General features: G+C 34.1%; 1 pseudogene; it reads right to left on the minus strand.

Annotated features, from left to right (window-relative positions):
* Nucleotides 1-2,625: 2,625 nt before the first annotated feature.
* On the minus strand, nucleotides 2,626-10,112 carry LOC140857128 (uncharacterized; annotated as a pseudogene).
* Nucleotides 10,113-21,622: the final 11,510 nt, after the last annotated feature.

Below are 21,622 nucleotides of genomic sequence, written 5' to 3' on the forward strand. Positions count from 1 at the left end.
ACTCCTATAAAATTTTCAACCTAATTCTGAATGAATATCCAAAAAAATTTTAAAAATTCTGAATAAACCAGCCCTCCTAAAATTCACTGGGATTTATGATTGTGAACATGGACTTATTTCAGGAGTTACACCCCTCAGTTTAGTAGACAAAGATTATAGATTTGATTCTTGGATGATTCATAATATATTATATATAATATTATATTATATCATAAACTAAAAATCTCTCATATTTTTTGTTAATACATCTCTTTATTTAACCGTTATTCAAGTCTTGGATGATACACTCCCAAATATTAGGATCGAAAAAATTGCATAGTTGAGTCTCCTTTATATATATATATATATATATATATATATATAGACTTAGGTAACGTCGATCGGATTCAAATGAGATCTGGTCAGATCAAAACTGGATAATGAAGATCCTACATCGATGATCCAAGCTATTGGATGTGATCTACTATCCAAAAATACTTGCACACACAAAAATCTATGATTTAAAGTCTCCTAGCCTATGCATTAAGTGATCAACAAATACATCTAATTCAATTTTATTCAGATTGTCCAATTTTTGATGACTCATGTATAGGATAGGAATTTTCAAATCATATGATTTTTTTGTGAAGTAGTTTTGAGATAGTAAATCACATTCAACAATTTGGATCATCGAAATAGGATCTCTATTTTTAGAGTTTTGATCTGTCCGGATCTGAATTTAAATCCGATCAACCTAATTCTAGCTTAGCACACACTCTCTCTCTCTCTCTCTCTCTATATATATATATAATATATATATGGAAATTTCTAAACCAATGCCTAGTATTAACCAAGCAACACATCCATCCATCTATGATCTATATGTCTTGCTGCCATTTTTTTTTTTTTGGTAGAAATATGTCTTGCTGTCTTTCCTCGTGTGATAAAGGCAGATGGTAAACACATATAAAGAGTGGTCAAGATGGGTTGACAGGAAGAACTTGAGTCCCTATGAAAAGGAAATGGAGCAACATAAGTGGCAAAATTAAGCGTCCAGTATACCTTGTGGACTTTGCTACCTGGACTGCGTCCAAAACGCGTTTTAGAAATCAATCTGTCTTTTTTTTGAACTATTCCAAGTGGCATCTGCAGCCTTGAAATTCCAAGTCATTTATACGCTGCTCTCCCGATTACAAAGTTTTACATAATTCCCTTTGATTAGAAACGATTTTGTAGTATTATAGAAACGATTTTGGAGTATAATCATTCCAGCAGTAGCCAGCACCATCTTCTTTTTGAACAAAGCTTGGGCTCATTCACGTATCAATAATATTTCTCAAAAGAAACTCCCAAAAATTCAATAGTCATGATTGAAATCTCTTAAGTACCCACTGCTTAGATAGCGGACTCTACCATGAATATTATTCCCATTGGTTACACATTAGGAAAGAGATGCTTATCACTGTCGGGGAAGAAGTGTGATTCCATGACATAACCAAATTTCAGCACAAAATTCAGAAGCACATGAGATGCTAACTTTTTCATAGGTACGCCTATAGACAGACCACAATAGGATTCTGCAAGCATGAAATAGAACAGTTTTGCAGCTTTCTACAGGAAACAGGCATCCCTTTCTACTGCAGCTTGCATGAGAACTATCCAACGTATAGTTTACCTGTCAGTATCTTTACCTAGCATTGGAATAGCAAGCAATAAGCTTCTCTTTATACTGGCATGAGCTGTCTAATAGAATATCTTAAATTCATCATGTGTAGACCGACCCGGACCATATTTTATCGGCTAGGCACTAAACAGAGGGACCATAACCAGGTGGACTGCATTGATCATGGTAGGCTAAACTTCCTTGATGGGACCATCTCTGAGCATCGTTAAGTCATTCATAGTTTGGGATCTTCTGTTGTGAGATGCCCTCCTAATACAGAGATTGGAAATGGAAGAAGGCATCCAAGTTGGATGAACACATCCCAGTGCTAGCATCTGAACATTAATTACAGTTGCATTCCAGAGTGTCAAAGTGAAATGACCAGCCTACCAACTAATTTTTCTCATCAGGTAATTAATTCAATACAGTGCACCGCAGAGATAGTTGTGATAAACATAACCATCAAGGCTCCAGTGTAGCTGATCTCGTTTGGATAATAGACCAAAACCACATGCCTGTGACACAAAGAAACACCATGCACAAATAAACTCCCTATTATAACTGTGACCGATGACATGAATGATATCCTGTGATGTGTAAGAATGCTACCAACTTGAAGAAAGAACAGATAATGTCTTGCTTTGGCGTTCAATTCACAAATATCCAGTATTTTGACATGCTGGAATTATCTCAAGGCCTTCAGTATCCATCTGTCATATACAGTTACATGTACAGCTGAGGACCGAGAGTGCTGTATTCAGCATAAAATTTCCTGAAAAGAATCATCTATTGGAAGTAAACATGGCATATGCATTATCATAAAAGTAGGAAGATAAACAACCAAAGTAAGCGAGAATATGATGTTCGTATATCACTTTCTGAAGGGATGCAATGTTCATATCAATGATGATTGTTTACTACGTTCTTATATCTTCAGAAATCATAGACCCAAAGAAAATATCAGCAGAGAATGGTATAATTGGATCTCAAGAATGTAACACTTGTAAAATTAGGGTGACAAAGTAGTTGCACCAAACTGGACCATCTTCAATGAAGCAAAACTGAGTTCAAACTATGATGGTTCCGTTTCCGAATGGTATTACAATTCTTGCTTACTCTATTCTCTGATGGAAAGCATCAAGGACGTAATGGTTTAGCTGTTCTCCAAAGGTCTTGGTAGAGAACTTCTGTTTGACATGGCTCCGCGCCTCCTTACCCATCCTTACTGCCATGTCAGGATCACTTACAAGCATGGACATAGCCTGTGAGAATTTCAGAGGGGTGGGATCGCAGAGAAAACCAGTAACTCCATGTTTAATTGTCTCTACAGGCCCCCGCTGTTGCATGCAATTACAGGCTTCTGTGCTGCCATTGCTTCCAGTGGGACAATGCCAAAGTGTTCATCCTGCATAAATATAAAGAAAAGACCAATTCTATTTTAAGGACACAATGTTTTAAGGATTGATGAACAAAGTTTAGGGCTTATATAAGAAATATAATGTAAAAGGAAACATAATCCTAGATTGTTATACATTATCCCTAAAGCAATCCATTGGTTCAACAGGCCACAGCCCAAGAATTAGATGACCAAATATAATTTTCTGATTAATGGACTTCTGCTCCATCATCATAGAGGGAACCCTAATTGTTAAGTGTCAATAACATTGACTCATTAAATGGAGTTCCTGCTAATTGGTTGTCCTTTCATCAAATGATGTCCCAATGAGCCAATGAATCAAAAAGGCAATGAAGGATTCATCTTAAATAAGTTGCTTTTTAGCAAGGCTTACATTGTATACCTGCTACCGAGTAACTTCAAATATATTAGTAACAAGTTCAAACATATCAGTGACAAGTTGACATCTGGGAAAAACATAGCAGAAGAAAATTCATATGTCGTGAAAGACCAATTTCAAACCATGAAGAAAAGGGGTTTGAGATATAATACCACAGAATGTGACCCTAAAGAATCAAGACACTCACCCAAATATAGCAATCTTCCCAACAAAGGATAGAATAAAATAGTAAATACAGCGATAACCTAATGTGAATTGCATTTTGCCAGAAATAATTAATAATAACATAATAACAACAACAATGATGATGATGATGATGATAGTAGCAGCAACAGCAGTAGTGTCATGTGATTATGTGAATACACTTTTCTTTTCTTTTTCTTTTTTTTTTTTTTTGGTACAAATGTAAATACACTTTCTAGTGTAAGAAAGTTGTAAAGAAGAATGTATAGTCAGAATTACCTTTGGGGTATACAACACACATATACATTGGGAGAGAAGTGCATTTCTTTCTGCTGTTGAGCAGGATGTGATAAATCTAACCGTTCCAACACTCCTTCATTTTCTGCCAACCTTTTAAGTTCCTCTAGGTACTCAACATTTTCCTTGAGGCGTTTATCAAAGCCACCTGAAGCAACAAGGACGCAAACCAAACATCATGTATAACCAAGAAGGATAATGGTGGAAACAATGTGGAGACTATTTCAGTATGCATAACATTCACAAATCTAGTCAAAGTTTTTATGGTTAGTGTCTGTTGAGAAGATAGTTATTTTACAAGATAATCCCCAATTCGTTTACCTAGAGTAATATGATAAGGTTTTATGAATAAAAAAGAAATGCTTCAGTTGAAAATCAGTCATTGGAGGAGACTTTACAAAACTCATCCCACTGCACACCTAAAAAGCCATGTATTAGGTCATCAGCTGATATTTTAACACAATATATCACACAGATACCATAGGATTGGTAGACCCAGAAACCAGTCATACTCTCACCCAAACAATCCCTCAGAAAACAATTTCTGAGGGAAGTTGAAATTGACCTGCAAGAGGCATCTGAGTTGGTGAATGGTTGAAACATAAAAAGTATATAGTTTTGAATGCAAAGAGATTAAGAAAAAATTGTGAAGGTAACTATCCCCACAAATTGGGGTTCATTATTGAGGAGCCTCCTTTTCCACTCCTAGACAAGTCCCGCAGCGGTGAAGGATTGCCACCTGCTAAACCTGCCTCCCCACTGCATCAAATTTCTAAAATTTAACTTATAAGGGTTTTCATGAGGATGAAGAGCCAAGGAAGGCATCACAACATATTATAAAGGAGGTCCTTGATAGCAATCACACAGTTCCTCCTGACCATCTGCATGCTGATAATTTTAGTGATGTAATGGATTATTGATTCATTATTGGCTATTCACCTTAACTGATGGAAGGCAAAGAAGCTAGGCATTGCTTCTCACTTGAATATTGAAGAAGAGTGTCAGCCAGGGTGGTTTCAGTGATGGGGCTCCCTTCACTACCTTCTTACCTATATGGGTGTCTCTCTCAACACAACCACCCCCTTCTATTAAGAAAATTGGAGTGTTCTTCAGAGTGCTAAGAACCAAATATTATCACACATACATATACATACATACAATATATATAAATATATAAATATATAAATATATATAATATATATATATATATAGACACACACACACACACACACACACACACACATATATTAAAAACCTGGAGATTGACTGTCACTCCACCTTATTGTCAACATCTTGTAAGAATGCTCACCTTCGTGCATGCTTCTATACAGCAATTTGCTGACTTCTTCATAAAGACATACATCACTCGGTGTTTCTTATTCCTCCCCACAAGGCAAACACGTGCATACGTGTTAAAGTCTATGTAAGGACTACACTGTGATTCAATTGTATATATTAGCAGTCTCTGTAGAGTTCGGCATACACACATGCACACCCATGTTTCAGGTTGTTGCCCTAATGAATTACAATAAGTTGCACTAGGCTTATTGTTTGCTGTCATAACATTCCAATTCAAGTTATAAAGTTGGAAGAGATGATGCCCAAAGGGACTTGTCTTATGGAGATCATAGGTGGGTAAAAGACAAGGTGTATGCATGCTCTTTCATGCTGCCTGCAATAAAATTAGAACATGACAACAGAGAGGAAAATCAAACAGGACAATTAGCAAGCAGACAATGATGATAGTACCAATAATTGGTGCACAAGCTGAGAGTGATCTCGGGAATTCAGAATCAACCACTTCTCCCTCTTATTCTCATCATCTACCATGCTCTCGTTAATGGTCCTATGAGGGCTGAACCAAGAGACTTTTCTTTTCGCTGTGCATGTCTGCATGTGTGTGATTTTTTTGGAGGGGGTGGAGATAGGGAGGTGGTTTTTTTGCTTCATTTGGTTAGGCATATGAGTCAATTTAACCTACTAAAATTAAAAGTCTTCCACATGAGCCATCATAAAGACTGCAACAAGCACAACCAAGGATCTGAATAGGTATTTTGTAAGACATCAACCTCACTGTGTCACTGATCATATTCCAACAAGTACAACTGCCTCAATCCTCAAACCTTTGTTAACAATGATTATGGTCATTTCCAAGGTAAGATAAATGTAGTAGACCACCCAGGCACCCAACCCTTTTAAGATGATGCAGATGAATGGGTATGCATGATTTGTTATAATGGATGCACAACCCGTGACAGGAGATCTATCACTAATTTCTTAATCTTGTCGCCCTTGTGGTAACAATTTTTTAAAGATAGTAATGCATCTGTTTGTACCATATTAAGTATACACATTACCACTTCTACTTGATGAATGAGATTGTTCGAGAGGTTGATGAAGAGCAGGGTTGTCCAGGTTATGGTTGGAAATAAGGCGACCAGGAAGCCAGGAAGCCTGTATTAGTCTCTTCCTCTCAGGTGCCTTGCACCATAAACTGTAGTTGATCTAATCAAAAATTTTTTGTGAAAATATTGAATATAATTTCAGTAGTGCAAGAAGGGAAAGAAAGCATGGAAAACAACCAGATGGGTGCTGAAATAGCTGCAATAACATTCAGATGACTACAAGAGCCATAAAACAACACGAACCAACAATGACAAAACAATACCACATTATGGCACAGCAGACTTAGTGATAATTAAAGCATCCAATAGTGTGTGATTGCACTAACTCTTGACAATTATAATACCGAGAAATTAATGGTATACCATAAAAAACATGCATTAAAAAAATGCATAACATGTCTAACAGACGATTATTACATATCTGCACTGTGGTCCTCATTTATGTAAAATTCACTGAAATTTACACATATTTCAAAACTTGACCTAGCTTAAGGCCTTGTAGATTTTTCACTCAATCACCCACCTTCAAAATCTCGTTTCCCAAAAGCTTCTAAGGAATTCTGCCCCCTCATATCTTGCATAACATTACAAGTTTCTTTGCTTTTATAAATATGTCATGCCATTCTTGTAATGCCCATATCTTATCTAAATATCTAATAAACATTAATGGATAAAAACCTGAAAAGAGGACAACACCAAAAAAACATGACAACAACATGCAAGAAATAATCACCTGCTATTGTCAAGGTAGCCTCGGACAAACTATTATCGGGAAGGGTACTCTCAAAGGAATGAAGCAATGCAAATGCTGAGATTGCCAACTGGAGGTTCTTTTTTTCTTTCAAAACGGTTTAATCGAAAGGAAATTTAACCTGAACAATGCAGGACAGAGTGTAAGACTCTATACACTTACAAGGCAATATTTCACCAATTTTAAAGACTGTATTTCCTTGTGGCATTCTAGAATCACATTGAACAAATTAGATTTAAAAGATCTATACAAGCATGTTCGGTTACTTATAATTGCAAGGTCCATCAAACTGTTCCACATTGGACTGCAGGATAAAGAATTGCAGGTTGAATTCCTCTTAAATGAAGCCTCTGAATGTGGAGGCAAATGTCAATGCAGTGAATCTGCTGTTCACTAGAATCACATCTGCCATACCTTCAAGATCATGAATCACAAGGTGAGAAGATGAAACAAGTGATAGCAATCCATGGAACCAAATGCATGACAGTACACACACATACACAAACACACTAACAAACATAAAAATTGCAAGGGACAAGACCAGTAGTTGCCTCCTCAATCATGTCAACTGGTTTGCGGTATGTCCTCCGAAGTGCAGTTGTATGTTGTGCAAGCAACAAATCCGGAAAATGGCAGTAGAATATTATCTGACAAGGAGTAAGGTGAAATATGCACCACAGTGCAACAACATATACAAACTTCAAATAAATAATATAACCAAGAAAAAATACCTTTGTTGACCTTCTTATTTTCATCAGGGAATGACAACAGAACTTGGTCTGCAATATAATGTCGAATGAGGGCCACAAGAAAAGGAACACAGAGGGCAACAAAAACATACAACGAAGATATGCGCATACAGCATGAAAATGGTAGAAAATATGGCGAGGTAGGAAGCCACCATATACTGTAACTGGAAAAGGACCTGAACAAACACATGAAGCATGGTATCACGACATATTGACTTAACACCTATTGCACAATGGCAATAATCAGAGCACATATTGTACAGGCTTATATCAAATGTCTCCTAGAGAAAGAATTTGCAAACAAATACAAAAGAAGAATACAGTTAAGTTAGAGGAGACACCTATGTGCAAACGAGCTAGTTGCGCACATCCTTTAAATAGCCACACATTCAGATAGAGAAGGAAGGAAAAAGAAATAAGGAGAGAGATTTAGACATGTATGTAGTCTTATCTTAGCAATAATACTTTTAGCATACTTATCCAAAAAGAGTTAATACACAATTGTAGACAGATGATGTTTTATCATATGCAGACTCTCATTTGATATTATTGCACTCCGATGTTAAACACTAACATAAAGTTATACCATGTGGCTACCCCTGCTGAAATATATTTGGATGTAGTACTAATAATAAAATAAAAAGAAAGATAATTATATAATTTGGACATCGAAAGTTCTCCATTCTTACTAATTAAACAACAAGATCCTCACCAGCAACAGTCTCCTCAAAACACCGATTTTTGTCATGATGTGCTGTGAAAACATGAACTTTGTGTCCACGGGATGCAAGTTCAACTGCTGCATCAACAATCAACCTTTCAGCCCCACCTACACACAAATATTAAATTAGGCATGGAAGATCACTATAGTGATGATGATAACGACAATGACAACAATGGAAATTTAGAAGCAAAAATAAAAGAAGTGGAATTTGATCATGTTATAACTAAAGCAATGACAGATCCTGCAAGTGAATTCAATCTATACTTAAATCTATTCTTTCTTTGCTTCCTTCTCCACCACACAATATGTCTTGGGCTTTTCAGTTAGTAGTCAACTCCTTATGGAAAATATATTTTCTAGAAAATAAGGAAGAGAAATCGTTTTGCACATGAGATGGGATCTTCATCTACTTCTGAAAGAACATCATCATGAACATGCTAATCAAGTAACCAGGAGGATCACTTCTTTATAATGAATGAAACTCTGAGTAGCTAGAAGATGACGTATTGCATTCTTAACCCTCTTTATACCAAGAGATAATGTTGGGAACCTCTCCATGTAGGAGTTTCTTTTACAATTCTGTTATCATGTCATTATTGATACTGTGAATGCACAGAACTTTAAGCTAGAACAGTTGCTGAGTAGTAAGGGCAACCAAAGTTTAAGGGGCAGTAAAAGAGAAGGAAAGACGGAAGAAAAGATTCCGAAGCATTAATTTTACCTGGAAAACTTGAAAAAATTGGAAGGATGTGTGCAATAGATTTATATCATATAGATATAGTAATTATGCACGTAGGACCTTTTCGCTATCGAAGCATGATATTGAGGCTCAATAGACGAAATTTTCAAGAAATATACGATTATATGTGCAAGCAATGAGCAGGAATCGTTAGAGAAGATTTCCTTATGCATCAAGGCTATACCAGGAAGTCATATCTTTCATTTCCATGTCCATCCTATAAAATATACCGGCTTGATGATCCTCTGAGAGCCTTAATCCTTCAAAATATAAATGAGAAAAGAATGGAAAGGAAAATGGATCAAACAGACAGAAACCTAAAAACACCGCACGATTTATTGTCCAGACAACCAACTGAATAGATTAGAGGGTGCCAGTAAATCATAAGCAAATACCAAGCCAAAAATCCATAGTTCTTTATACGTCAGAGTTAATTAACACACCACCATAGAGAAACCCAGATTCAGACAGGGTCCCAAAACCACCGAACCGATGGATTGAACTAAAGATATAACGGGAAACGGCAACATAACAGAAAGCAGACAAACAAGTAGCCTTGGCCAAAGCATCAAAAATCTCAAGATCTCCGGCTTACAAATCAATCGATTAGGTAAAGTCTCAAGAAAATACAAGGTTTCGTGCTGCATAAGAAGAGATGAACGAAGAGCGAAAGATGGAGGAAAGACAGACCGATTCCGAGATCGGGATGGATGATGCCGATCTTCAGCTTGGGACTTCGACTATTCTCCATCCTTCTCGAGGTAATCGATCTCCCGGCCACCTCTTTCGGCAAATGACGAAGGAGGCTTCGGGGTTTTCATTTCGATGCAGCGCCTGTCGATTCATCACCGAAAGGCCGGCCCGCTTTAACCCGGCTAGAGGCGGCCCAACTCGATCATCCACGTCAGTGCATCAGGCTGGATCCGGAGAGTAACCGTTTTGAGGGATCCGGATAATATTGGCTAAAAGAGAAATATTTTGTGCATCGCACGTGGTGGTTCGTTCATGAGCCGGATAGTGGTACAAAAAAAAATTTATCTGACCCATGCATAGTGCGAAATGCATGCATCACGTATGGTGATTGGCTTACGGATAGGATCGAATAGCGGCGCATGAGCCAATCGTCGGTGCACGTGTTCAAGCATTGCACGCGGTGCACAAAATTGCGCACATTCACGCACTGCACACACGGTGCACAAAGAATTTCTCTTGGCCAAAATATTTTATTGTCCACATCCAACTTATTGCGGCCCACTAAGTAATTATATATATAGAGAGAAAAAGCTGGACTAGAATCAGATCGATCGAATTTGGACTCGAATCCGATTAGATAAAAACTGTATAATAGAGATTCTACATCAATGATCTAAGTGTTAAATGTGATATATTACCTCAAAACTACTTGCACATAAAAAATCATATGATTTGAAGATCCTTAGCATAAGCATCAAGTAGTCAAAAATTGAATAGTCTAAATAAAATTGAATTAGCTGTATTTTTTGATCACTTGATGTATAAGCTAGAAGTCTTCAAATCAAATAATTTTGGGATGCAAGTAGTTTTGAGGTAGTATATCATATGCAATGGTTTGGATCATCGATGTAAGATCTCAATTATCCATTTTTGACCTGACCGGATTTGAACCTAAATCTGATCGACCTTATCCAAGTCAGCCCCTATATATATATATATATATATATATATATATATATATATATATATATATATATATATATATATATATATATATATATATATATAAGACTTGTTGTGGTTCTAATAATATAGAGGGTACCAATAATCCCACATCGGTTGTGAGTTCAGAAAAACTCGTGCTTATAAGGAGAAAAAAATTCTTCCCATGTGAGATGCCTTTTAAAAGGTAAAACCGCGAGGTCCATGGGTCAAAATGGACAATACCTCACGTGACGGGTCGAGCCCTTGTTCGCAACAATGACACCCCAAGAAGGGTCGAGGTCCAAGGGAACTCGCGCTTATAAGGAGAAAAAAATTCTTCCCACGTGAGGCACCTTTTAAAGGGTAAAATTGTGAGGTCCATAGGCCAGAGCGGACAATACCTCACGTGACAGACTGAGCTTTTGTCCGCAACAATGGTATGCCAGGAAGGGGTCGAGGTCTACCTCGATTCCTTGGGGCTGAGGTCCGCCTCGACTAACTGTGGAGCTCCTCGGACTGTACACATCGGAGTTCTCCTTGACTGGGGGCCTTTATTATGGTTCTAATAATGTGGAGGGCACCAATAGTCCCACATTGGTTGTGAGTCAAGGGAGACTCGTGCTTATAAGGAGGAAAAAATCTTTCCCACGTGAGGTGCCTTTTAAAGGATAAAATCGTGAGACCCATGGAATAGAACAGACAATATCTCATGTGACGGACCGAGCCCTTGTCTACAACAAGACCTAAAATATTTGAGTAAGATGCATACATTATAACTTTAATTATGCTCCAATTTGATTCAATCTAATTTGACTCTAAAACTAAGTACATTTTATTATTCTTCCTAATGTCATAATAGCTTGGATCATTATCCTGTGTTTAGTTGGGATCATGGGAGGATGGATGGATGAGATTAGAATGATGGATGGCCTCCATCTACCATTTAGTTCAAAAAATTATAAGAAAGATAGATAAAAAAAGCAGAGATTGCTCATCCATCCTGGCCTACCAATTTACATTCTTCCAAATTCAGAGGATGAAAGAAGGATGGATGGAGCATTGAAGGATGGATTTTTATATTGACAAAATTATTCCTTATTAATTTTTTTTGATAAAACTATAATACTTTTTATTTTTTTATTTATATTATTTATTTTTATTTTTATATATACTATTAATCATATACTATTAAATTTTATTAATCATTATTTTAATTTTAATTTTTAATATTTATAATTATAATTAAATAATTAGATTATCTTCTAATTTTTATTTATATTAACTATTTTTTAATTAACTATTTATATAATATTAATTAACTATTTAAATTAAATTATAAATTAACTAATTATTTATATAATTAACTTACTAATAATTTATTTATAAAATCATGTATTAAATTTAATATTTATATATATTTTTGTACCATTATATATTATAAAGATTATAATTTTATAGATTGTTTATTTTTTAGTATAAATAGGTATTATAAATTGATAATAATAATATTTTTATCAAAAAATAGTTTAGTAAAAATATTATACAAATATCATCTATTTTTTTCTTATTCCTCCTGTACTAAATAGAGGAGAGAATCATTTTCATCCATCCTTCCATATTTCACTAAACATATGAGAGGATGGACGGAAAATCTATCTATCCTTTCCTCCATCCATCCTTCCTTCAATCCATCGTTCATATCAAATAAAGGATTAACGTAGAACTGTCATAATCCAATATAGATATGACCAGATCTATTTAAATATAACCAATCTAGCTATTTTTATAGATTTTAAATTGAACTAGTAATTTTTATATACGTCGGCCCTTGCAAAGTTAACCGCATACATGGTCCAAGGAAGAAGGCTAATGCCTTGCTATCTGATAATCCTTCCTGTATTTCAAAGGATGGCACTTCTTATGCCAATACCCATGAAAGCTCGCCTCCATGCATCTCCATGCCTTCAAAATGTGGAGGTTTCATCTTTCCACCCGATAGTTGCCATAGATCAGTGATGATCTAGTCGAACAAAAAAGTGAACACGTAACGATAAATAAGTAAACCACAGATTTCAAAGAAGCAAATCTAAAAGATGGTCACTGTCTGAAACAACGCATGCAGTCATTGTTAATTAGCTAACAAACATGTAACATATTATTATGGAGACATTCATTTCATATAAGATATAATCAACTCCTCAATCCACTCAGATGCCCAAGGGTGACAAGATTTCTAAACCTACAGCTCTCCGCAATCTTTGTGAATGCTTGAGACAGATGGACATGAACCTAGATTAGGGATTTTTTTGTTGGAATATAGATTCGCGTGGGATCTAAAATAGAAGCTTGAGATATTTTGAGATCTTGTTCAATATTTCATGAAGATAATAAAATATTAACAAAAATAATCACTTCAAAGTTAGTTACTGTATAAAATAATATTTTTAAATATTTATTAATTAAAAATATTTTGAAATTTAAAAAGTAGTCTGTTAGAAATTCATATCATACTATCACGTTTTTGAATTATACCATAAATTAAGGATCAAGGTATTGATTATACTCTATTTATTAATATTTGATATCATGGCCAAAATGAAAAGTTTGTTTGATGCCCGTGTGTTATGGCTCATCTTAGAAACAGTGCTAATAATCCTGTTCCACTATGTCAGAAGAGTAATCTAGCTGGCTTATCTTAGCTTGCATCTTGTCCACCATGATCACGTCTTAGAATCTTCGGATCTTCCTGCATCATATAAATGAGGGGAGGCACAGAAACCGGGGGCCAACTTTTTTTTTTTGTGCTATATTCTCTATTATAGTTGGATGGCCAGGATCAAAAGATTGTTCAAGAGTGCTGCGAATAGCTTCCTAGTGGTTGCGATGAGAGTCATGATTGATACTTCAAATCTCATTCGAGTCATCAATTTGGAGAGGTTATTGACAACTGAGGACATCTAGGGTTCCATGCCTGGAGCTTCTGTACATGTGATTCATTTTATTTGGAAACCCTTATCCTCTAACTTCTTAAAGGTTAATTTTGATAGAAATATCAAAAATAAAAAATAAAAGTGAAAGAGCTAGCTTCATCATTCATGGTCGTGGATCATCCTTGATGGCAGTAGGGGGCTGCTTCTCGTATGACACGTCAGTGTGACTGCCAAGCCGAGAGCTATATAGAAGGGTCTCACTCATGCGTAGTTCTGCGGGCTGACAACATAGTTTTGAAAGGGGATTCCTAAACAATCATTTTATATATGAAAATAAGGATAAAGTACCAGGACACAAATCTTTCATTATTGGTAGATATCGATAGATCTATATCGAGTTGTAGCTCATATGTGATTAGACATACTTACAGGGAGGCAATAGTTATATCCTCTATGGTCAATCTTAAGATGTTATTTGGTATATCATTAGTAATGTGATCATCGGGGTGATGTAAGTATTGGGATGATGTGTAATTTTTGGGATGATGTATGATCACTATATTTGGTATATCACTAGAATGTTACTGGGAAGAGAACTTAACTGTGTTTGGTATATCACCACATAGTGATAATGATAATACATAAAATAGCATAAATAGTTCCGTACATTAATATGTAATAATTATTCTACAATTTGATTAAACATTTTTTATTTATAATTCCTCACAAAAATATGTAGTAGTAATAATAATAATATTTATTATTATTATTATAGATATCTATTTTGATTAGACTATTAAAATGATATTACAATAATAGTATATGTAATCGAACTTGGTTAGGCATAACCAATTTTAACTATCAATATCAAAGCTGTCCGTTAGGAATAATTTAGTCCATCAAAATAAAATAAGAAAAAAAAAAGCATGAATGATTTAGCATGATTCATCAATGCCAATTAATCATACCTATCTATAGAAATAAAATAGATATCTAATAAATAAATAAAAGACATCCATGCTATTTAACTAAACATGCCAATAAAAATAAAACAGGCATCTATAGAAAGAGATGAAGAAGATTTTTTTTCTTTCCAATTTATTGACTAGATATATTTTTATCCCAAAATAACTTCAGCACATTATCAATATCCTGTGATGTATTATCACTGAAGTACGTGTGGTAATAGCATCACTACACAATCCAATGATGTTATCACCAAATTTATTATTGGATCTTTTATCACTGGATGTAATTTATAATACTAAATAACATGATCACATCATCTAACTCATATCACTGGGATGATATGAAATATCATCTCCTACCAAATAACAGCGAAGGATCGATGCTATTAGAGATATCAACATCATTGTTGTCCAGGGATAATAGGATATGTATCCTATACATTAAAATGCGTCTCTGCACTCTCTCGATGCGCCATGTGTTGCTTTGAACTCCTCTTTTTTTTCTTTCTCGCATTCTTTAGCTTCAAACCTCTCCCGATTCCTCTCGAAGCTTTTCGAACCCTCACGAATACCAGCCTCCTCCCCACCACATTTCTCCAGTTTCTACCATCTTCTGCCGATCTAAAATCTTCTTTAAGCTCTCTCTCCTTCTCTTTCAACAAACGTAAATCCCAATCGCATCCTCCTCTCTCTAAACCCTGAGACCGGCCATGGCATCCTCCCAGCCCTTCCCCTCCGATGCCCTGCGTCGTCGCCCTGGTTTCAACCTCAACATGAACCCCAACCCCAACCCCAACCCTAATCCCTCCTCTGGTGCTGACGCACTCCAGAACCTCCAGATCGGCTGCCCCTCGCCATCCGCTATTGCCCCCAGCACCACCACCACCCCTCCTTTCTCCTCCCCTGCCTCCCATTCGGCTTCCTTCCTCCCTCAACCAACATCTTCCATTCAGGCCATCCCCTCCTTTGCCTCCTAACCCCATCCCTCATCCAACCCCATCACCAGCAATGGCCCCTCAACCTTCGGGCTCGGCACCCCCCACTTCCCTCCACTGCCCCGTGCTGTCCAGCAACCGTCCCTGTGTCCCCACCAGCCTCAACTAGGGCCCCTTCCCCTTTCACCGCCCCTCCTCAAACCCAAATTGCTTGGTCGTTTTCCAGCAGCTCTCCGTCCGGGTCCCACCATCGCCTTCCTCCCCATTGTCACTGGCATTATCTTTCTCCTTCATTTTTCATAGATCTCCATCAGGTATCGAGGATCACCCTCGATCTCATCGTGCACTGCCCTCGCCACTCGCTACCCCTCCCCTCTCTCTCCCTTCTTTGTCGCCACCCACCGTCTCTATGATCGTGCCCGGATGGCATTCGCTTCCTTCGCTCTCATCCCCTCTGGTCACCTTTCTAGTATCTCCGCCTATGGCAGCTTGAGGTTGCTCCCCAAGAATCTCTCGAGATCGAGGATTTTCATGAGTGTCTCGATCGGATCTCACATATCTATCGCCAACGATAACCCTCTTCTAGAACTACAAGCTCTCCTGGGCCTTTCTTTTTCCCAATCAGGTATTCCAATTCCAAATCATAGATCTTGATCTTTTCTTTGATTTCTTGGCATTTCATTGCTGTTCTCTTTTTCTTTTATTTGCTTTAATTTTGTTTTGAAGTCTTTTGAAAGATTTTGGATTAATTGATGAATATTTTAATTTTTGTTTGATTATTTTTTTTGAAAATTCTTGAATTGGCCAGAGTGAAATTTATATTTGAATGTTAGTATTTCTAGGTCTTTAGGTAAAGAACTAAGGATTGCTATAAATTTTAGATAATTATTTTAGAATGTACTATTTATTGGATTGAAAATAATAGATAACTAGAGAAGGTTTAAAGTTTGATAGAGAGGGGTGAGAAGAGTTTTCTTTCTCCATTTTTTTCCTTTTTTCTTTATATTCTTTAAGCTGAGAAAAATTGTGAGTGTGATATTGAATTAGCAAGAAATAGCAAGGATGGCAATGCGATAACGTTCACCAAATTCTGGAAGTGTGTTCAAAATTAATTTTCATATACTATTTCATAACCCATGGAATCGAAACTTAATATCCAAATCCTATAACCCGTAACCCAAAATAGAGAGCCAATATCTGTTACCTACCAGCACAGACCCGAAAATCAAAGCCAATCCACCCATTAAAGAAAAAAATATTATCAAAACCAATCAAAATGATGAACTGATTTTTTTATCCTTTTTCTCTGTCTTTCATCCACTAACTTGCTGGATCAATGTTTCCTAAAGATCAAAGAAGGCTGTTGTATTTGAAACATCAACCTTCTAAATATCTTTTCTCAAATGATAGTTTTCTCCAAGATTAGAAGGCTGTGATTTTGCAAACAATAACCTCTTATGAACTTGATGAGAAAAAGAGTCAAAAAGAAAACTTGCGAGAGAGTATGATGTACATGACCATGCCATAGGATGGAGAGGACATTAGCACGTGCTCTTTTTCAGCTAAAGTGTGACATCCGTGTGCTCACAATAAAGTGACATTCTCTATGTTCAACTGAATCAGCATCCATATAAGAGTCCATAGCTTACCTATAAGAAAAAATAAAAGGAAGAAAAAATTAGGGCACATCGAATTCGAAGGGACATAGCACAGGCATTCCTTACTCTTTAATTAGAGGATGGAGAGTTAGAGAAAAGAAGATTTAGAGGCTTTAAATGGAGGGAGAATATTTTTAAAAAAAAAGAACACAAAAAACACAACAGATTGTCTCATTACATTCTTTTGTTGGATCATGCTATATATACGTGGGAAGCTTCAGAGGATGATTCAAAGATAGAAAAATTTGGTGTTAGGAGAACTAAAGAAGAAAGGTGAGTTTGATAGTATCTTTTTTAATTTTTTTATTTTTTTTATTGCTATTTTTTTAGTGTCCAGTTAGTTTTTTGACGATACAAAAAATTGAGAAGGATGATGTTCTGAGTATTTGGTAGGCAAAGAACTAAAGAAGAATGAGTACTGATTTTTTTTTAATCCGAAATCTATCAAAATGGTGAACTAATTTTTTCTCCTTTTCTCTATCTTTCATTCACTATCTTACTACATTAATGTTTCCTAAAGATAAGAGAAGCCTATTGCATTTGAAACATTAAATCTTCTAAAAATTCTTTCTCAAATGATGGTTTTCTTTGGAATTCGAAGGCTGTGATCTTACAAACAACAACCTCCTATAATCTTGATGAGAAAAAAATCAGATGTAAAATTTTTTTAATATTTTTCAGCAAAATCATTTTAACCCATTTAAGCTTTCATATCCATTAAACAATCCATAAATAAAAGTAGAGGGCTGCTGCAAGCACAGCAGCAATCCTTTCAAAATCCTTTAGATGATGCTTTTAGACTACTAAACTGATGAGAGGCTATTGCAATTTAGCTAAAAAAATAAAAGACAGTGGAGGGCTATTGCATCCACAGCAGCAACCGCTCCAAAATACTCTCAAATGATGTTACAAAATTCAGAAAACTGATGGGAGAATAAACAAAGGAAGAAAAAAAATCTTAGACCTACCCTCTTCGAATCTTTTTTGAGTCACACTCTGCTTTCCTTGCTGCCATCTCCCGTGGGTCTCCATCATCATCTTTTTCTCCATCATCACCACCTTCAGTTGGTCTCCATTGCTGCCTTCCTCTCCATCGTCACCGGCATCAGTCTTCCCTTTTTAATCTTCCTCGGGTGCTTTCTCAAATGTATGCCAACCTCCTTTCTGCTTTCGCCACCACCTCTCATTGGGCTTCACCGTCATCTTCCCCCTATTATCGTCAGCATCGGCCTTCCCCTTTGATCTCCTTCAAGTGCTTTCCTATCCACAGATCCCTGAAAAAGAGAGAAATTGAACAGCCTACATGGAAAAAGATTTAACCTTTTAGATTTTCCACCTTTCTTTTATTTTTATTTTTTTTCTATCTTTTTCTGATTTTTGCTTTACTTTTTCTGTTCACAGGAGTGTCAAACGGGTGGGAGGCTCGAAGCGATCGAATAAAAAAGTTTAGATCTATCTCAATCGGATGGAAGGCTTGGAGTAGACGAGGTAACTCTTTCTCTTCCTCTCAATAAAATTTATTAAAATATATTATTTTTTATAAATTATTATTATTATTATTTGATGGTTAAAAAATTTATTATTATCTTGATGTTGATTTGATTTCAAGATTAGATAGCTTGGAGATAATTAAATAATGAAAAAAATTATTAGTAAAAAATTAATTTAATAATTATAGGTTCTTCTATTATTTGAATGGACTTTCCAACAATGAAACTAATATTTATGGTATAGATATATTTTTTATTAAAAAAAAAGTGAGTTATAGCTATCTAATTTTATGGATGATTTTATAGTTTTAGATCCATCTATTAAGTAAATATCTTTAAGAAAGTATTCATTATATTTTATTTCATATTAGTTTATTGATAAACAAAAAAATTATAAGATTTTTATTTTTTATTTTATTAAAATTTATTTTATTATATTATCTATTATTGGAGTAAGTTAATTGAGTGATTTTTTTTATATTTTTATATGATTTTGTTGATTTGGTTATGTTTGCTCATATCACTTAACTATGCAGTATTTGATCATTTAAATGGTTCTTTTCCTCCTATTATATTTAACATTTTAAGTCAATTTAAATAAATTTTATGTCAAGATAAAAATATTATTCTAAAGAGATATGATGCGTATAATGTTAGATAGGTTTAAGAAAAAATATATCATATTTTAGAATTTTGGATAAGATATTTTTAATGATTCTAGTTTCATAATCCTAACTATGGATGTCCATCCTCTAAATATTTTAAAATATATTCAGAATTTATTTTCAATTAGTTGTTTAAAATTTTTTTCATATAAATATTTAATTTTTTTTCTTAATTATAATTACATAAATGGATATTGTTAAAATTTTATCAAGAAAAAAATTTGGAAGAACTCATCAATAAAGTAGGATTACTTAAATAATATACAAACTTGAGGTTCAATACAATATAACGAAGTTATTGACTGCACTCAATGAATAAGATTGCAAATCTCATTATTATTTTTTTTTATTATTAAATTTTTATTATATTTCAAGAATATGTTATTATTTTTGTAGCTTTTGGTTTGTAAAAAGAATAAATTTTAAATCTATACAGAAAAAAATCTTGTCTTTTAATTTTTCATCTTTCCTTTATTTTTATTGATTTTTCTTATGTCTTGCCCTGATTTTTCCTTTACTTTTTCTATTCGTAGGAATGTTAATTGGGTGGGAGCCTTGAAGCAGCTGAATAGAAAAGTTTAAATTTATTTCAATCAGGTGAGAGGCATAGAGTAAAGGAGATAACTCTCTCCTCCTCTCAATAAAATTTATTAAAATTTATTATTTTTTATAGATTATTTTTTACTATTATTTGATAATTTTAAAAAATTATTATTGTCTTGATGTTACTTTGATTTTAAGATTGGATAGTTAGAAGGTAATTAAATGATGAAAAAAATTATTAGTATAAATTTAATTTAATAATTATAGATTCTCCTGCTATCTCAATAGACTTTTCAATAATGAAAAAAATATGTATAATATAGATATATTTTTTATTAAAAAAAGAAGTGGATTATAGCTGTCTATTTTCTATGGATGATTTTGTAGTTTTAGATCCATCTATTAAGTAAACATCCTTAAGAAGGTATTCATTATATTTTCCTCCATATTAGTTTATTGATAAATAAAAAATATATATATTTTTAATTTTTATATTATTAAAATTTATTTTATTATATTATCTATTATTAGAGTAAGTCAATCGAGTAATTTTTTTATTTTTTTTAATTTTTTTATTTAAAAAATTTTAATTGAATGAGAGGCTCGAAGCAGCTGAATAGAAAAGTTTAGATCCATTTCAATCAGATAAGAGGTATGGAGCAGAGGAGATAACTCTCTTTCCTCAATAAAATTTATTGAAATCTATTACTTTTTATAGATTATTTTTTACTATTATTTGATAATTTAAAAAATTTATTATTCTTTTGATGTTACTTTGATTTCAAGATTGGACAGCTCGAAGATAATTGAATGATGATTAAAGAAAATTTATTAGCATAAATTTAATTTAAAAATTATAAAATTTTCTACTATCTCAATAGATTTTTTTAATAATAAAAATAATATTTATAGTATAGATATATTTTTTTGTTAGGAAAAGAAGTGGGTTATAACTATCTTTTTTTAGATAATTTTATAATTTCGAATGCATCTATTGAGTAGATATCTTTAATAAGGTATTCATTATATTTTGCTTCATATTAGTTTATTGATAAATAAAAAAATTTATAAAATTTTTAATTTTTATTTATTAAAATTTATTTCATTATATTATCTATTATTAGAGTAAGTTAATCGAGTAATTTTTTTTCATATTTTTATGCAATTTTGTTGATTTGGTCATGTTTGCCTATATCACTTAATTATGGAGTATTTGATCATTTAGATGATTTTTTCCTCCTATTATATTTAGTTTTTTAAGTCAATTTAAACGGATGTTTAGGTTAAGATAAAAATATTATTCTAAAGAGACATGATATGTGTGATGGTAGATAGATTTAGAAAATATATATATCAAATTTTAAAATTTTTGATAAGATAATTTTATAATTCTACCTTCGTAACCATAACTATAGGTATCCATCCTATAAATATTTTAAAATATATTTAGAATTTAATTTTAATCAGTTG

Source organism: Elaeis guineensis, chromosome 4 (assembly GCF_000442705.2).
Source record: "Elaeis guineensis isolate ETL-2024a chromosome 4, EG11, whole genome shotgun sequence".
Taxonomy (NCBI): Eukaryota; Viridiplantae; Streptophyta; class Magnoliopsida; order Arecales; family Arecaceae; genus Elaeis; species Elaeis guineensis.